Source organism: Rhinopithecus bieti, unplaced genomic scaffold, assembly GCF_001698545.2.
Source record: "Rhinopithecus bieti isolate Rb0 unplaced genomic scaffold, ASM169854v2 scaffold_16834, whole genome shotgun sequence".
NCBI classification, from domain to species: Eukaryota; Metazoa; Chordata; class Mammalia; order Primates; family Cercopithecidae; genus Rhinopithecus; species Rhinopithecus bieti.
Genome location: NW_016809297.1, coordinates 92,521 through 104,722, shown reverse-complemented (window position 1 = coordinate 104,722; position 12,202 = coordinate 92,521). Strand labels below are relative to the sequence as shown.

Genomic DNA, 12,202 nt, shown 5'->3' with positions numbered 1-12,202 from the left:
CTTGCTCTGTCACCCAGGCTGGAGTGCAGTGGCCGGATCTCAGCTCACTGCAAGCTCCGCCTCCCGGGTTTACGCCATTCTCCTGCCTCAGCCACCTCGCCCGGCTAGTTTTTTGTATTTTTTAGTAGAGACGGGGTTTCACCGTGTTAGCCAGGATAGTCTCGATCTCCTGACCTCGTGATCCACCCGTCTCGGCCTCCCAAAGTGCTGGGATTACAGGCTTGAGCCACCGCGCCCGGCCTACATCTTTTTTTTTAAATTATATCTGTTTCAGAACCAGGTGTATTAAGTGTACAAAAGAATAAGTGAATCTAATATGGCCCAAGCTAAAACTGTATATTTTAGATATTAATTAATATGACTCTAAAATTATCATAATTATTGGATCAAGTGTATATTGAATGAGTAGATCTTAAGTTCACACAAAAATATGAACATTTTTAAGCAGTACTGTCAGCAGTCTTTATCCTCCTGTCTGAGGAATAGCAGGACTTCTTTCACTGTCACATTGAACGTATATCAACATATACAATTTGTTTAAGAGAATGAGGATAGAAATACCAATACAGATTGCATGTCATGGAAGTCCTCAAAGTCATCAGGAGAGCATGTAGACAAACAAGTAATTAAAATGCCATATGTATGCCATACAACCAAGATTCAGAATGAGCATAAGGGAGTAGTAGAAACAGAGCCCTTTGTGGAGGGAGTGGCACTTGAGCTGAATGATGACAGAGACACTACTTACAGGGAAGCATGGTAAGAGTGCAAGAGGGAGTTCCCTTCAGGCAAGGGAACAGTGTGTATTAAAGCACAACGCTAAAGAAAAACAAAAACAAAGGACAAATCTCACCAATAAAGATGAGCGTGTTGTATTTGGCGGGTTGTGGAGAGGGGCGGGGAGGAGAGGAGACGAGAGGACAGGGTTGAATTTCCTAGAAAATACCTTGGTAGAAAAAGAACAAGGATAAAGGCCCTCTTTGATACCACCAAATGAAATACCAAAAAAGGAGAATATTTTGGGAAGGAATATGAGCAAAAATGATCAGAAAATATGGTAAAGAACCAAGAGAAATGAATGTTTTAAAACCAAAGAAGAGATGGCTTCTCTGCCCCTCCCAAAAAGGACTGACACCAGTGACCAGTAATTCATGGAAGATAAAAACTGAAGTTTTGCAGTTGCAACTTTCAAAATTTAATTGTTCTGTATCCACTAACTTTACACAGCATGTCAACACATTTAGGAGTCTAGCCGAGGGATACATTTTACTACTAATGTATCTTGAGGTTATAAGAAGTAGCATAAAACATGTAATGTTAGTACATTAATATTTTCTTGGCCACTTTAATGGCTGCATTTTAACACTCTTAAGTAGATTTATTATAGCAGTCTTTCCAGGGTAGTATAATTTCATTGCTAGAGGTAGATCAGATTTTAGTTTTGGAATGTCAATTATGTCCTGTAGGTTATTACTTTCCAGAGATCCTTCAGAATTCTAAATTGCAACTGGGTATTTTTTTAAAGCATTTTCTTTTAGAGCTCCCCCGACCACTGCTAAGCCACTGCAGACACCAAAAAAGTCACAGATAAAGAAGGAAAACTGAAAGAATATCATTATTAAGATGTAGTTGTTAGACTAAAGCAAATGCCAAAGCAAAGGTCAATAGATATGGAAGTAATTAATTCACCTAAAATTAATATTTATCATGTAAATATGTAACATGAATAATTTAGGAATGTGTGTCCTTTCATATCATATACCAAGAATACTAATGAACTTCTTAAAGTCTTTGCAGAAACAGTTGATTCTCCCTAAAAATGTAGCATTTATTCCACCAAATTTAGACTCTGTTAGTTTCTCTCTGGGAGCGCTTAACATTTCTCAATAGGAAACATATTCAGTATACCGGTATCCCAGGTGTGACATGCGAAGTCTATAAATATGTGTGAATGGAGAACAATTAGACTGTGGGCTTGAAGATTATTCACACTCTATGTTCAGTCATGTTCATATGAAAGATGAAAGCTTATCTTACAAAAGAGAGAAATCCCTCAAAACAACTCCCCCAGCTAATAAGAAGACACTCATTTCAAGAATCCAAGACTGTGTAACCATGAACAACCTGTACTACGAACAACTCAGTTTTACTTCAAGAACAATCTACACTGTTTGCAGATTCACACCCTGTGTTCTCTAGATGACTTGTTTTCACATATAACCAAGATGTGAAAAAGACCCCAACACAAAATAAAATACTTTAACTCAAAAATAAAATTTCTTAGTACAAAAAATACTGAAAGCAAGTGATATGAAATTTATGTAAACTTCCTTTATTAACTTGGTGCATTGTATTACACAGGGGAATGGTAATGACTACCTTAGCACAAAGGCAGGAAGCATTAATGACTTTACTCATTGGTATATTCCCTACTACTAAGTGACCCACACCATAAGGGACAGAAAAATTCTTATCCTTGGAGTTAATATATTTAATTTCCAAAATAATAAAATGTATCATATTAAAGTACTCACAAGGTCTTTAGTATAATATTCACAATTTGGTATGCTTTTGTGTCAGTGGAATTATATCATCAGAACATATCCTAAATTGGAGATAGCACCTGTAAACAATAGGAAAAAATATATCTAACCGATATTAGACAATGTCTATATTTTATTATTGGCACTGCTCTTAGCTGTAGGTAACCCTTCCAATCCTGACAACTATTCCCCCACAATATTCAGGTGAGCAGAATTTCTACTATATCATTTCCATAGAAGAAAGGCTCCACGAGTTCCCTACTGAGAATGTCAGTAGTAAAACCCTTGACAGTTTTTGTTCAGCCAGCTGATCAGATTTCCAGTAGGCTATGAAGAATGTCCAGCTTATGCTGGTGTGAAATCTACCCTTATCAGAACATGACAGGAAGAGGTCTTGCCTGTGGGGAGGTTTTCTGCATGAGTCCTAGAAAGCTGATGAACATGTTGCTGATCGTTGGATGTGTGGAAGTAAATTGATTCTTTTTAGAGTTCAAAGTAAAATGAAAGTAGATTTTACCTACAGTAACTCAAGAAATTCTTCCATTTAGTACAGATTGAACATGTTTTTAAATGAGAGAAACTAAAAGTATTGGCTATAAGGCACCGTTAAGCTTACAGTGACTTAAGAGCATTACTCTGTAGAAAACACATTGAAAATCCACACTAAAATCTAGATATTGTCTGTGGGATTGAGGGTTATTAAGAAAGACAGCCTGGATAATAAGCCTGTATGATGACATAGAATGAGATATAGCAGCAGAAAGGATTAGAGAATCAATGGGAAGATAGGCAGAGGGATGGATGATTGAACTGTGAATGGATAGATGGAAAGATAAGTAAAGAACTCACATTTCCTTATGCTCAACAAAGAAAGAAGAAAATAAAATAGTCACACCATTGCTAAATGGAAAGTAAATTATTTATCATTGTATTTTGTCTACAATTTCCACACACAAACCCACTTTAGCAAAAGCTTTTTGGAAAAAGAGAAAAGAAAAGAAAGGCTATGCTTATGGTGCTATTTCCCTGTTATTTTAGAAAGTAAATATCAGAGTGTGCTGAAGTCTTGTGCTGTGTCTTTCCTATTGCTCACTTTTGAAAAAAAAAGGTAGGTGAGAATATTTTACATGATAGTTCCACCCGAAGTGTGTATCAGGGAACCATGGGTTGCTGATACCTAAGAGAGTCTCCATAGATTCTCAGATGCAATCCTTAAGTCATTTAGGAAAGGGAATGGTTTATTTTTACTTTCTATTTTGCTAAAATATATCAAGCCTGTCCCATGAAGAAAATGATTTCATGTTTTTTGACTTTCTATAATGCCATTATATAGATGTAAATTACAGGAAAACAAGATTTTTAAATTTACTGACTTCTAAAACTTTCACTATGATACTATAATTATACAAACAGGCATATAAAGTTTGGCTAGGAATACTTTTTGAGAATAATATAGGTATAAACACTCCATCATTTATTGTATTTCTAAGCATACCACTTTCTGCTCATTTTAATGTGGTAAATGAAAAAGAACTAGAACCCATGATGGCTACAGGTTGGAAACACAGTGCACTGTAAATACAGTGGAATGTAAAAAGCACTGGAAAATAATACAGCACGTCCTAAATAATGCTATTTTGTCGATGAACATTTTGTCATAACATTGACGAGAAAAAAAAATCGATTCCCAGCTGAGGCTACTGTCTCTATGGAGTCTGCGTGTTCCTCCCACGTCTGCATGGGCTTTCTCTGGGTCTTTTGATTTGCTTACATGCCTCAGAGATGTTCACATCAAGTGAACTGGCATGTTTATGGAGTCCCTGTCTGAGTGAGTGTGGGTGTGTGTGTGAGCGCACCCTGAGATGGGATGGTGTGTTATCCAGCCACGGTTCCCACATTGCTCCCTAAATTGATGGAGTAGGCTCTGGCCACCCACAACCCTGGACTGAAATAATTACGTAATAAATGATCTTACTTGTTTTTAATCTTTCTTAAGTGTACGTATAGCTTAGATTTATTTCAGTGTTTAATATTAAAAGTGTTTTGGTCTTTATTTAGAAGTTTAGTGATGGTTTTGTGGCCAGAAATATGCCGTGGGAACTTAACTCTCTTGTTTAAATCAATTAGCCTATGGAGAGATGAGTTCCCTTTTAGCGATGAGTAGTCAAGTTTTCCAAGAACCTATTGGTGATGTTAAGTGAGGACTTACTGTATATAATAATTAAAATATAGGAATCCCCAAAGGCATCAGAGCCTCCTCATTAGCCAGTCCTCTGGATATGTTGTGGGAGAGAACAGCTTTTACCGTATGAAATTACTCTGTGAACAGTAGACTACAAAATGGGAAGTGAGATATCAAGAGGTTCAGCTACTGGGGTAAAAGGTAATAAAAACTCATGCTGGGAATTAGATTAAGGTATTTAGTGGTCTACCCAGAGGTAACGTAAGAGCTTTTATTGGAGAAACAGCTTACTGATGAGACTTCAGGAAGTATTCAACCAAAAAGGCAATCAGAGAAACATATCATGAGGCAGCTCAGAAGTCAAATAAACGTTGAGTACTGTGCTTTATGCCTTTAACTTGGTAGGTTTTTAGTAAACATTTGCTGTTTGATATATTTATTGTCCCCTTTAAAAATGGTACAATCTCTTTTAATTTCTCTGAAAATTATCTCTTGAATATTTCTGATATCCACCCCCACTTAAATTCTGTTTCACAAAGAGGCTATAGTCACACTCACACTGCCTTTTATCTCTGAATATAGAACTGTTTACACCTCTGAATTTGAATAGAAGACACATGATCTAGTCCTTAGATCAAATGACATGAGTCAAGATTCACACACCTTGTTTTCAGTTTGGACATTAATTTAAGAGAACACTTTTTATTTCTTTTATCTTTTCTAATTATGGTATATAGTTTAAAAGTCTTTTAACTTTTCATCTTAAGGCTATTTTCAATAGAACCCCAGATAGAAATCAGGAAACCTGGTTTTCATTTCTGCTTGGCATGTATTCTTAGGCACATTACTTAACTTTATTTGCCTGAAGATACCTATTTATAAATTACTCTTCTGTTCCTATTCAAGCTATGTGACAAGCTAGTTTACACGAAAAACCAGCCGTTATATAACACCTCATCAAGATTCATGCACGTGGAATACATTGTTTGGGGAAATGGGTAGAAACATTAAACACTCTTCTATTTTATTAGCTCATTATGCATGTTAAAAATTTAAGAGTAATTATGAAGTAAAAATACATATTTTGGTTTAATAACTACTAATATATTTCTATAATTGTGTATTATTATACAGTAATATAATCAATTATTAATAATTAAGTAATGTGCATATGTATTTTTTCCAATGTTGTTTTAAATGATCTTAAGGGCAGAACTGAGGTCTTGACTAAATGATTCCCCAGAACAAACCAGCAAGGCTGAGCTGCTGATGTTTTCTGTGGTTGCCCTTGGGTGGGGATGGTACAGGAAAAGGGTTACACATTTTGGGAACCTGGGAGGAGTGAAGACAATAAGGAGCATGACACAGAAACTTTAACCAGAGAAAGAGAATACAGGCAAAAATACTGCATTACTTCATTAATCTCAAAGGATAATCAAGTAAGTAGAGAAACTCAACTTTCCTGTAGAGGGAGATGACAATTACATAGGTCAGCCTCAGGCTTCACTTAGGAGAAAAATAAGACTCACTAATAATTCTAGTTATGGGCCTGTATTCATATTGGTTTTAGTTTCAAATTTATGCTTACTTCCAGGAGTCCAAAACTGCAAAGCTGAGAAATTAATATAAGAAATTGTATCATTCCACTGGTACTACTAGAATGCCTGAAATAAACAAATGCAAAAACTCTCTAGATGAGAATACCTTAACCTAAGGCACAGGATTTACCCTGTAAACTGCACCATCCAAAATTATGAATTATGCAAGGAAAAATAATCCATCATAAATGAGATTTAAAATGCCTAACAAAGAGTAAGATTAGACTCCCAAGATTGGAAATACTGTATTAGAAATAGCAGATAGAGGCCAGGTATGGTGACTCACGCTTGTAATCCCACCACTTTGTGAGGCTGAGGCGGGTGGATGGGCTTCAGTCTGGAAGTTCGAGACCAGACTGTGCAACATGGTGAAACTTTGTCTCTACCAAAAAATACAAAAACTGCCAGGTGTGATGGCATGCACCTGTAGTCACATCTACATGGGAGGCTGAGGTAAGAGGATCTCTTGAGCCCAGGATGTGGAGATTGCAGTTAGCCAAGATTGCGCCACTGCACTCCAGCCTGCGTGACAGAGTGACAGAGAAAGACCCTGTCTCAAAACAAACACAAAAACAGATAGAGACCATAAAATGCTAAAAACTTATTAAAGATTTAAAGGAAAACCTTACAAGATTAAAATAATGAGTCACAATAAAAAAGACCAATTTTTTTAGATAGTAGTTTTAGAACTGAAAAACACATTAATTGGAAATAAATAAATGGGTAATTTGGACAGATTGAGCTAAAGAGTTATTAGTAAACTGAAGACAAACATAAGGAAATTATTGAATATGCAACACTGAATAGAAGTTGAAAATAAAAGTGAGGATAATAGTCATGCAAAGTTGAACAAGAAGGTTCAGAATATAACAATCTAAACAAAGGGAGAGAAAATGTTCCAGAAGTGATTAAAAAAACACAGATATACAGAATTAAGAAAAACAGGAATTTTCAAGCAGGATAATAAAATACCTGCACTAGAGACAATGTAGTGAGATTTTGGCTCAACAACTACAGAGATTTGTTAAAAGGAATAGAGACAAGAAAAAGATTATTTACAAAGGAATTAACAAATTAATAGTGAAATTTTCAGCAGCTACAGAAAAACGAAACAACACTAATTATATATTCAGAGTACTGAGAGGAAAGTAACTGGCAACGTAGAATTATCTACCCAGCTACCTAACTTTCAAAAATATGAGCAAAATTTAGACAAAGGTGAAAGGGATTGCCTCCAATAAACCCTCACTGAAAAATTGCCAAAGGATATTTAAGAAGAAGGAAATCAAACCAAGAAAGATTGATTAAAGATGAGCAAAGAATTTGGTAAACACATGGATAGTCTAATTAAGCAGAGATATGTGTGAAGCAATGCTAATATTATAATGCGCAATTAGTTGATGAACAAAAGTAATACAGGATAGGAAAAAATAAGGGGTATGTTGTTTAGGAAAAAGGTGGAAATATTGAACACCCTTCTATTTTATTAATACTATGCATGTTAAACAATTAAGCATGATTATTACATAATAATACATATTTTTGTTTAATAACTATTAATATATTGTATAATTATATATTATTAATACAGTAATATAATCAAGTATTAATAATTAAGTAATGTGCATATATATTTTTCCAATCCAATAGAAAAAATAAAAGAGGCTGGATAAAATTTAATCAATTTAATAGAAGTACTAAATAAGAAAAAATATACCGATTTTTTACATGGACTATCTGATACCAAATAAAGACTAGAAATGGAGCTTTAAAATGTCAGACTAAAACATTATTACAGAAAATCATTTTGTTTTAACTATAAGCTGCATCTGGGAGACAAATCAGCTGTATTACAAATGTTTACAGTGACCAAACTAAGAGTGTGTACTCTTCAGTCCAAACAGTCACCCCTGCTGGAAAATATGTTGGCAGACTAACAGATCACACAGCATATTAATATTTTCCAGTAAACAATGCCACCTTTATATACAAAGCACAGGTGAAAATCATATTTTGTCAAGGAAATAACATAAGATTAATTTACCATATATGTGTTCAGTGTCAAAACTATTCAGGAGAATAAGAGGTTGGATCAACTAAATGGCATTTGATAGAACATTTTCTTAGATAATAAAAAATGCCCAGAATTTTCTCCAATATTTTTAGAGTGAAGGATAATCTTCACAAATGTAAAATTCAGAAACAATCATGTTATCAAATTGATATTTTTCAATGAAGCATGACAGCAATTGCCAACTTCTAAATTTGAAGGATAGAAGCATCTGAAAATTTATGAGTATTTCAAACCTATCTCTCTTTTATCATTCTAGTTTTCCCAGTTTGCTAATGGAAAAGACAAAAATGACATTAGCAAAGAAATTATTATCCAGACAAGATCATAAAATTCATGGTGTATCTTGGTGTCTTGTACAAAGTCATGGATGATGTACTAATAAAGTATATGAGTAATATTAAGCTAATAATAAAACATTGGATAATAATCTTGTGACACAGAAATAATAGGTTACAAACAATAGAATATCTCTAACAACATGAAGTATAATGAGTACTTATAAATTCCCACGGTTAAGTCCCAAATGCCCACTATTAAAATGTAGTAATAATAATGATAATGATAATGACAATATTAATTACATTTATTGACATTATATTAATTATTTGGTTGCCTCAAAGATTAAATGTGTATGCTGGGAACACACACTTGCAACGATTTAACGTTAAACTCATCCTGTGTTCATTCTCCCAAATGTTATTTTTCTGAACATCAATTACAGTAGAGGAAGGGTTGCAAATTTAGGTATCTCACTTGTTATTTTTTCATTCACTCAGCAAACACTTATTGAACAATTATTAGGGTACAACACTGATGTGGACATTGAAGATATAATTTTTATATTTTTATTTTATTTTACTTTGTATTTTAAGTTCAGGGATACAAGTGCAGGCTCGTTACATAGGTAAACTTGTGTCATGGGGGTTTGTTGTACAGATTGTTTCATCACCCAGCTATTAAGCCTAGTACTCATTAGCTAGTTATTTTTCCTGATCCTCTCCCTCCTTCCACCCTCCATCTTCCAAAACACTCCGGTGTGTGTAGTTCCCCTCTATGTATTCATGTTTTCCCATCATTTAGCTTCCACCTATAAGTAAGAATATGCAGTATTTGGTTTTCTGTTCCTGTCTTAGTTTACTAAGGATAATGGTCCCCAGCTCCATTCATGTCCCTGCAAAGGATATGATTTCATTCTTTTAATGGCCGCATCATATTTTATGGTGATTTTTTTAAAAAGTAGACTTTATACCTGTATCCTTCACAAGGCTGACATAGGGTGACTTGTATGAATCTGTCAGTTTGGGGCTGTCTAATCCCTGAGAGTGCACTACACCATGGTCCATCCTTAACAAATCTGTACCCTTATTCCTCAGGTGAATTTGTTTTCTCTAAAGCATATATCCTCAAAATATAGTTTAAGAATTACCTGGATGCTTTAAGAAAATGCAAACTTTCCTGGATATTACCCACTGGGGTTGTAATTCTGTAGGTCCTGAATGAGGCAGGAATCTGTTTTTTTATAAGGATTGTCACTGCTCATAATCAAGAGTTGATTTTACCATACAACTAATGAGAGTTCTTTGGGCCCCAAAGCTTATGCGATTTAGAGAGGACTAATTATTCCAACAACAACAAAAGTCAGATTGCAAAATTCCAAATTAAAAATCACTCACTAACATCTCTGCCAGGGCCTTAGAAGAGCCCAAACCTTAAGCTTTATGGGCTTCTCAATAAATCTACCCCTAATTCTAACATAGATTTTTGGCCTCTATTACAGCCAATGAGAATGACTACTTTAAGTTGAGAAACAGAAACACATGCATTGTGTCTTGAAAGGCCTTTCTTCCCCCATAGCTCTAGATGTATAATTGGGAAGAATGGAATGACTAGAAAAAGTCACTATATATTTGCCTAAGTGAACTGGACCTTTCAGTTATAATATTAGTCTTTTCTACATTCTTTGACCCCCCAGTTTTAGATCCCTGGGCTCTAAATCTTTAGAAACTCACAAGACCTTGCTAGTATTTAAGCTGAGAAATTAGGGAAGGACAGATACTGTTTCATCTTACTTCATACCTGTAACCTGAGATGGAAAGAAGCCATAGCAGTTAATACAGGACCTTCCATTAATGAAAGAAAGATGGTGGGTAAAATGTCATCTAACCTGACAGTATCAAGTGACTATAGTATCCGTGCTTTTTGTAACCCTTAAGCACTTACTTCATCGAGTTCGTTGTAGATGAATGATAGCGCCAGGAGGAACTTTGAAATGAGTGCTCAGGGATGTGCACTGGCGAATGAATAGCATTTTTTCAGAGGCACATTCCTGCTATCTAAAGATGTAAAAGAGATGGTTTGTGGCTAGGGCTGGTTGTTCCCTGCCTTGCTGATGATTGCTCAATAGGGAGTAGCTACTCTCTCCAGTGTTAACAGAGGAGTGCAAACTACATTGTAGAACTCATTAATATTTATTCCTTCTAAAAGCAATGGGCGATAAAAAAGGGAAATAAACCAAGGAGAATAGCAATGGGAAAAGAAAACCATAACAACAGATTCATCTTAGAAAGCTCTCATCAGTCATTGCACACAAAAATATGCTCAAAAGACAAGGATGCAGCTCATATTCTAAGTTTGAAATCCACTAAAATGTCTCTTACTGGGGAGCTAATTTAAGAAAAAAAAAATGGTACATTGAATGCAATTCAAGAACTCAAAGTAGTAATCTATATTCTTGTAATTATATACCTCTTTACAATTTTACATTTTCTGTACTTGACAAAGCTACATGTCCTCAGTGTCGGAGACTGTGTTGTATCCGTAGATGCACAAGAACTCTCTCTAAGCTAAGCATCACCTATCCATTGAAGCAAAACCAATGCCATTTCAGTTCCTTTTCTTTTGCTAGACCTCTATTTTCTTCCTTGAAATACCTTCAACCATTGTCCCAATTATCCAAATATCTCCTCTTTTAAAGAATCTTTTTCAAATTACAAGACCTTAATCACCTTCCTTTATCCAAAGTCTGTATAGCCCTTTCCTGCCTTATTTCTTGATTTGCCATTTGATTTCATATGATTCTATTCTATTCGTGCCAACTTCCCAAGATTGTAAGCCTCTGAGAGAGGGCATAGTATTTTATCCTTCCCTAAACTTCTTTAGTACAACATTCATTCTTAGCAGAGGTCTGGGTACATCTGCTAATTGTATCCTTTGGAAATATCTTTTAAAAAGACAGAGAAATGCCTTCAGTTAGAGGATGTTGACTTCCTGGACATTTAATTTATAAGGTTTCATTTTGAATTAACCTATCTTTTGCACGAATTCATTCTTTATCTCTTATGCTTTCCTTTCCTTTCAAAGGCTTAATGAGATGACATATGTAACATATGTAAATCATTTCCTAGCATAAGGCCTTGCATTTATTGTATGCCAAATGAATATTAATTGCTTTTGTTTATGTGTTTACTTTTCTGGTTGAATTGAGAAAAGGGAATTTTTTAAATAACAGTTTCACTCCAAATCTTTAGCATGCAATAAAGGCTAATTGTATATTAGCTTGCTAGTTGAAAAACATAATGGAGAGCAAATAATACTGTCTCCTTACAGTATGTGTTAAAATCCTGCCATGGGCTAAAATTACATACAAAATTGTTCCTTTCTTGGGGGAAAAAAATAGACCTTTTCTAAAGCTTTCATTGTATTATTTTAGAATAAGAATAAATATAATTAATTTTACTTCTATAGGTATGGTAGTCAGAATAATTACAGCTTCCCTTCCTTTGTGATTCAGAAGCCTTGTGAATTT

At 34.8% G+C, this 12,202-nt stretch overlaps 1 protein-coding gene across 1 annotated transcript in view; it reads left to right on the top strand.

The window, feature by feature from the left end:
• Positions 1-12,202, top strand: part of LOC108540102 (thrombospondin type-1 domain-containing protein 7A-like) — a gene marked incomplete at its 3' end in the record, with an annotated part of 292,503 nt that overhangs the window by 249,893 nt on the left and 30,408 nt on the right. The window lies entirely within an intron of this gene.